The following is a 7,405-nucleotide window of genomic DNA, read 5'->3' as shown; positions in this document are numbered from 1 at the left end:
ATGAATTTTTTTTTTACTTCCAAAAACCGCATTTTTAACTGTATTTTACTGTAAAATTACATTAAATGTAATTACATGTATTCTCTGTATATAGTATGGAAACTTACTGTTAACCAGTTAACAGGTTTTTACTGCAGCATTTTTACAGTCTTTTACTGTTAAAATCACAATCATATTTTACAGTGTACCTTTAAGAACTGAAAATTTACCAGAGGTTTATTGAAACTAAACTGCAACAAAAATGCCTTGTTCTAAAATGTTCATGGATGACATGATAAATTTGTAATAATGATAGATATCATTATATGAATATATTCATATATTTTTTGGGTGAAATTTTCCTGTCAGAAAAACTATTAGTAATCATTGTTGCTCATTTCACTTTCAAAGAGGTTAGCCAGTCAAAACACAGGTAATTTGCATGTTTATACAGTAGCCAAAAACATCTTTTTTTAATGCTATGAAAAACTCAGAAATCAGAAACACTAAACTAGGACTTTTTCTGCTCCAAGGAAGCTTGACAAACAGTATAAATAGACTTCAGGGAAAAATAGGATCGTTAAAAAGAAAGATGTGACCACCAGTCAATAAGTGATTTACAAAGAATGCCATGTTTGTGTCGTATAGTATACGGTTTTCATATCAACAGTACACTGTAAAAAATGTCCCTGTAAATTAACGGTAATATACTGGCAGCAGGGTTTCCAGGAGTGTACCGTAATTTTACAGTTTTATTACGGTATTCTGAATTACGGCTTTTTTGTAAATTAACGGTAATATACTGGCAGCAGGGTTTCCAGGAGTGTACCGTAATTTTACAGTTTTATTACGGTATTCTGAATTACGGCTTTTTTGTAAATTAACGGTAATATACTGGCAGCAGGGTTTCCAGGAGTGTACCGTAATTTTACAGTTTTATTACAAAAGTTCAATGTTACAAATAAGTTAGAATATTTATGTTGTAATACTGGTAGCACTAATATAAAAATGTGATGATATATGTTACAAAAAAGTAACAATTTTGAAATACGTTGATGGTTGTATTTTTTTGTATTTGATCTCAGTATTCATATCAATGTTGTATAAGGGTTTTTTATGCATAATAGTAACCCTAGAATGTGATCAAACAGTTTAAAATAGCTGGGCTAAGATATATAACAATTTTTAAAGATTTTTTGCAGTAATATGTTAATTCAGTATACACATTATCCCACCGGTTACAATTGTGACTGACCATAAAATACAATTTTTCACACACTTTTCCAAAAAGAAAAAAAAAAATTTGATTATTTCAAAGGGTTACTAATGACACATCATTTGGATATTTTCATGTCTGGGAAAAATTTGGGATTAAACGGGTTAAAATGCGTTTTAAACATAAAGTTAAGTGGTTTTCATTACCCATTTTACTCTTAGTAATTTAATAATGTAATAAATTTCATAATTTAAAAGTTTAGTGCAGAAGTATCGAATCAGTATCGATATCGACGATACTGCCTTGAAAAATATCGGTATCGTATCGAAAACAAAATAAGGGGTATCGCCCGTCCCTAGCAGCTAGCCTTTGGTTCCCCTCCCCCACCGATCACGTGTGCATTTACGGTAAGACGCCGTAATTTTAGAAAACAGTTCAGTACTGTAAATTTACGCTGTAAATACGCTGTAAATTTACAGGGATTTTTTACAGTGTATCATGCAAAACAAATGAACAAAATGCCATACTATTTGCATAACAGAATACAAGCTCAGCAGGACAACAGAGCTGTAAAATAGCTTGCATAAATAGTAAGATTAATATTTATGCTAAGGAAAGTATAATTTTAAATTTAGAGGAATATTTCACTAGAGTGGTGGGTGTGATGACAATTTAAACATGGTATTGAAGTAATGCCCTGTTCCAGTTCACAAAACACCAGGGAGGGATTTGTTTAGACTATTCTGATTTATATTGGTTTTGCTCTAGTGGGACAGTGACGAAACATATATAAAACCAATGTTAACAGGGGATGGACTTTTTCACAGGAGGAAGCTTGATTATGGATTATGGACTTGTCTGGGCCAGAAGTGATGATTTAAAGTTAAAACTCTTTAATGATGGATTTGTTTCTTATAAACATGCAGCTTTTCACTTCACTAGATGTTAATTGATGTACTGGAGTGGTGTGGGTTACTTGTGAAGTATTTATCAGCTGTTTGGATTCGGACGGCACCCATTCACTGCCAGCAGAGGATCCATTGGTGAGCAAGTGATGTAATGCTAAATTTCTCCAAATCTGTTCTAATTAACTCATCTACATCTTGGATGGCCTGAGATTGAGTACATTTTTTAGCAAGTTTTTATTTTTAGGTGAACTATTCCTTTAAAGTTTGATTCTTTTATTATATTTATACGATTTTTGAGTCTCAAAAATGTAGTTCGATCTTTGAAAATTTTTTATTTTTTAAAATGATCTCAGCTTGCACATATGTGTCACTTTGGATTGAAACAGCTCTGCTCTGCTAATTGTTCCTGTGGCTCATTGGTAGAGCAATGCGTTAGCATCGCAAAAGGTCGTGGGTTCGATTCCCAGGGAACACATATACTGGTAAAAAATGTATAACCTGAATGCACTGCAAGTCGCTTTGGATAAAAGCGCCTGCTAAATGCAGAAATTATTCTTTTTTATTCTTTTTAAATGACTCACTACAAAGTTTCAGATTCACATCAGCATAGTCAACACAGAAACCGAATCTGCCTCAGTCTCTTCAGAGAAGAGAGAGCATGCGAGGTTTGAGGGGGCATGTTTAACTACGGTCCGAGTTTCTAAGGGTCTAGGGTCTGTGCAGTGTTCAAACTTCCCTCATTAATCCTCCTTTGAGTAGGAAACTTCCTGCAGCTACGAGCGCTGCTCCCCAGAGAGACGTAATTTACAGACTGCAGCACAATTGGTTCATGAACGCTGTCCGCAGCATTCTCTCTTTCACATGTGCACACAAACATAAACATGAACACCGAAACGTCCTAACCCCCGAAAAAAGGGCAGCACGCGATTGATGTCTGTTCAGGTCAAAGCTGACACTGTCCCACAGGGGTTGTTTCGCACTTTGCATTTTGACAGTGGGAAAACATTTTCTAGAATGTTGCCCTAAAAGCAACACAAGGGTGAGCAATGATAATAATTTGTGAATGTCTATATTCCCATAGTCAAATAGGGGCTTTGCATTGTTGTCTGTGTGTGAGTGTGTTCGTAGAGCCTATATGTGCATTCATTTGCGCAATCTTCGACATGCCAAGGTTATATGTAATCTAAATTTATACTTGACGATTTACATTTTCTATAATTGCCATAAGTACTTAAAGGCTGCATTTATTTGATCAAAAATACAGTAAAAATACTGAGGTCTCTGTCTCTCGTTTTAAGCACCTCGTTCGTGAATGCTAACCGACTGGATGAGAAACTGGGAAAACGATTATGATGATGCTTAAACACCGTTTACGAGCCATTCAGTAGGTTTGTAAAATTAATGATTGAAATTACTCACTCATAGCACACAAAAAGTAGTCGTTACCTGGTGTAACGTTATAATCGACAAAAAAGAGTCATTAAACGGATTAAGTTAATCCAAATAAGTATTTTTCGAGCTAATTGGAATGCATCAAAATACTCACCACAGTGCATCAGGGCGCGGGTTTCAGCTTGACTAAACTAGCGTTTGCTGAGGGAACTGTATGGTATTCATTGATGAAATGCATAATAATGAATTAAATTATAAAAATGTCAAATTGAAATAAGTATTTTTTAAAGAAAACAGTCAAAATAAAACTATAATAAAAAAAATGTAATACAAAAAAAAGAAAAAAATTGTTGACCTGAATGTCACGTGACCATCAACCGCCACCAGAGTACCTTGATCATGTATTGCAATATGAACTTCAATGTATTGAAATGTAGCCTATTACAATTATTAATAAATCTTTTACCTTTTCTAAGTGAGTAGTATCACAGTATCAGAAATGTTGAGGCACTGAGAAACCACCTAACTTCCCAAAATATCCTTGCAATTTAGAACATATTCATTAAATTGAGGGGAATATTAATAGCACTGTTTGTTGAAAGTTAACACATGGTGGGTCAGGGTGTGTGTAGGGTTACAGTGTTACAGGCATCCAATCAGTTTACTTGAAGCACATGGAGACACCTGTGTAAACGCAATTTATACAGACATGTTTGTAGCATAAAAGGTTTGACTAGTGATTACCAAAATGTAGCCTATCTGCATTAGTGATGCTTCTCTTAGAAAACAGCACTAATTACAGTTCAGCCAGAGGTGCTTTAATCATATGGAGTGTGTGTTTGCATTCTTGAGAAGACATGTGTCAGGTCGGATGCTGTTCGCACAGCATCAAGCTCACAACACATCATATAATGTGTCACTTCACATTGTATTTGGCATGTTTTCTCGGAGACTCCCACTGATATGTTTAAGGTTTGTTGCGAAGTTTCATTGGGAGCTGGTGACCCTGCGCTGAGCGGATGACCTCTGAACTGTGTGCCTCTGTTGAGATGTAGAAACAGCCCATATGATGTTCATTCTTAATAGAAGGCAGTGTAGATTTATATTTCAGGTGAACATTACCATCTAGTGGCTGAATATGGAAGCACTCGCTCTTAGAGGAGAGGCTGGTACCGTAATTAATGGTGATTTAAATTATTTGTAGAACAATAATAAAAAATAAATATTATTCAGTATATTTTACTTAGACTGAATATGCACAAATGTTTTATTCAATCCTAGTTTAATGCTGAAAAAGAAATGTTTTCTTTCAAAAATACAGTAACCCAGTTGATTTCGGCTATTATAAAAGACCAGAAGCAAATTAGAAATGGGCTGAAACCACTGATCTATAATAGAGAATTATATATAGATCAGTGGCTGAAACACACACTTATGGTTATTAACATGTAAGGGGAAGTCGGGGTTAGCTGTTGCATTTTTACTTTGTTTATTGACACTTACAAAAATTAAAATAAAAAAGAATCAAATTTAACTTAATTTAACGTGTATGCATTTAATATTTATTATAGGGTTCTTAATGGTCCTTCAAAAAAGAAAAATAAATATTAAAACAATTATGGATCACAAAACAATTCATGAATCACAGAAAAATTGTAAAGGTAACCACTTTTTAATTCATTAGTATATAAAAAAAAAATATATGGGACAACCTGGCACAATCTTTTGAAAATTAATTTAATATTGTAACAAATACCTTTGGCTTATCAGTCAGCATAGGCATTTACTTACCAAACAGCTTAAGCAATATTTTAATTTTTGTTAAGAGAATATAGCCTACTTACCAAAAGTTATTTATTTATTTAATAAAATGTTGTATGATGGCAAGTTAACATCTGCAATCCACTTCAGAAAGAGCTTTTATTTTCAGATCTTTTATATATATATATATATACACACACATTATCCCTTTCTCTTCTGTATCATTTCATTACTCCTCATCTTGAGAAAAAAGTAAATATTCCTTTGGGTCTACTTGCTTTAGTGAGCAAAACTGTGATTTTTCCAGTAAATACATTTCAGCCGCCTGAGAGAATACGGTGTAGGAAAGCACAAATAAATCACATTCAAATCAGCACATTCCCATCCTTCTCAAATCAAAAGCAGCATGTTGTAGAACATTTCAGTTTTCACGGGGGGACAATAATCAGTTTCAAAAGAGAAAAAAAGAGACAACGAGTTTAATGGGACTGTTGAGGCTCTAAGAAAATAATGCAATATTATACTTTAATTTAAGCTGTTTAGACAAAGATATATATACATGAGATATATGTACAATAATTTATCACTTTTCTTATTTAAAAATAAATCTCACTCATTGGGTCACATGACATGTCCACAGCCAATCACATGGCTCGAGACTAAATAAAGGAGTGCAAGTCATGATCTTTGCATCTCTTTACACAATTCTTTACATTGTTCTTGTTTCTTTTTTTTTCTAATGCAATTATACCAAAGAAGTGCAAATATAGGGAGAGTATGTGGTTTGAAAACACAGAACATCCCAAGGCATGTAGAGAAAGCTTGTGGAGATACAGCTCAAACCACATGAAGCTATTCATCAGATGGAAATGTACAGTGTCATAGTCCAACATGCATCTTGTCTTTGTTAAACCACACTGTACTGGGGGTTAAGTCATGCGGTAGTATTGGGGAAAACCCTCCCAACCTTTCAATAAAATAAATGCATAAATACAGGTTAGTATGCACCATAATAATGTAAACAAAACTTAATACAAATTAAAAAAGGATGTGCAATCTCTTGCTACATGTCAGATCCTAATTATTGAAGTAGAAATTATTTATACAAAATATTTTTTGTAAAAATTTGTTTATAAAAACTGTTTATATATATATTATTTTTTTTTTTATTTTTTTTTTTACATTTGCCATGGTGGTTCTGTGACAGTTTTGTTCCCAAAGAGCTTCAGCATTTTCTGTGCCTTTCTTCTTTCTTCTCTCCTTACATTTTTCTTTTTATCTGTCAAGATAAAACCATAAAACCATATAAAACAGTGAATCATATTCAAGTTAAATAATGTAGGCAGTAAAACCATATATGTCCTTTATTATTGATGTACAGCATTAAGAATTCAGTTTGATCACTTCAATACTTCAATATGTCCGTCACCTCTTAATCTAGTCAGAGTGACATTATTACATTTATTATAGAAATGACATCCTGCTGTGATGTTTTTTGTGTATTGATATATATTTCTTTCGTTTTTTGTTTTGAACATGTTGACATTACATGTCATTTAAGTGTCAAAGAAAAAAGAAAAAGGCAACTCATTTAGAAAGAAAGAAAGAAGCAAATCAACTACAATATGGAAATTATATATTATGGTGACTCTTCTCATCTTCAACTGTAAAATATAAAAACATATCAAAATGAAACGTGGATTTATGGGCTCTATTTAAAGGGGTCATATGATGCTGCTAAAAAGAACATTATTTTGTGTATTTGGTGTAATGAAATGTGTTTATGCGGTTTAAGGTTAAAAAAACACATTATTTTCCACATACTGTATATATAAAAAACGTACTTACATTCTGTGAGTCAGAACAGCCGGCATTGTAGTCTACTCTTCCAGGATCAGGAAACAGTCCTCCATAAAATGTCCTGGACACATCGGAATATTTGGGTTGAAGTGTTCTGGAACAGTGTTGTAAATACAACTTAACCACTGATTTCTAGTCGTGTCCTCTTTTGGAAGACCAAACAAAGTAGTTTCGCTTTCACAACGAAACACACCGCGGGCTAGAGTGAGCGGCGGCCGGCTTGAGTGAGCGGAGGGCGGCACACTAGAGTGAGGAACGGCCGGAGGGCTAGAGTGAGCAGAGGCGGCGG

This window comes from Sinocyclocheilus rhinocerous, unplaced genomic scaffold (genome assembly GCF_001515625.1).
Source record: "Sinocyclocheilus rhinocerous isolate Xijiao unplaced genomic scaffold, SAMN03320098_v1.1 scaffold875, whole genome shotgun sequence".
NCBI lineage: Eukaryota > Metazoa > Chordata > Actinopteri > Cypriniformes > Cyprinidae > Sinocyclocheilus > Sinocyclocheilus rhinocerous.
Note: the sequence above shows the minus strand (reverse complement) of the source record.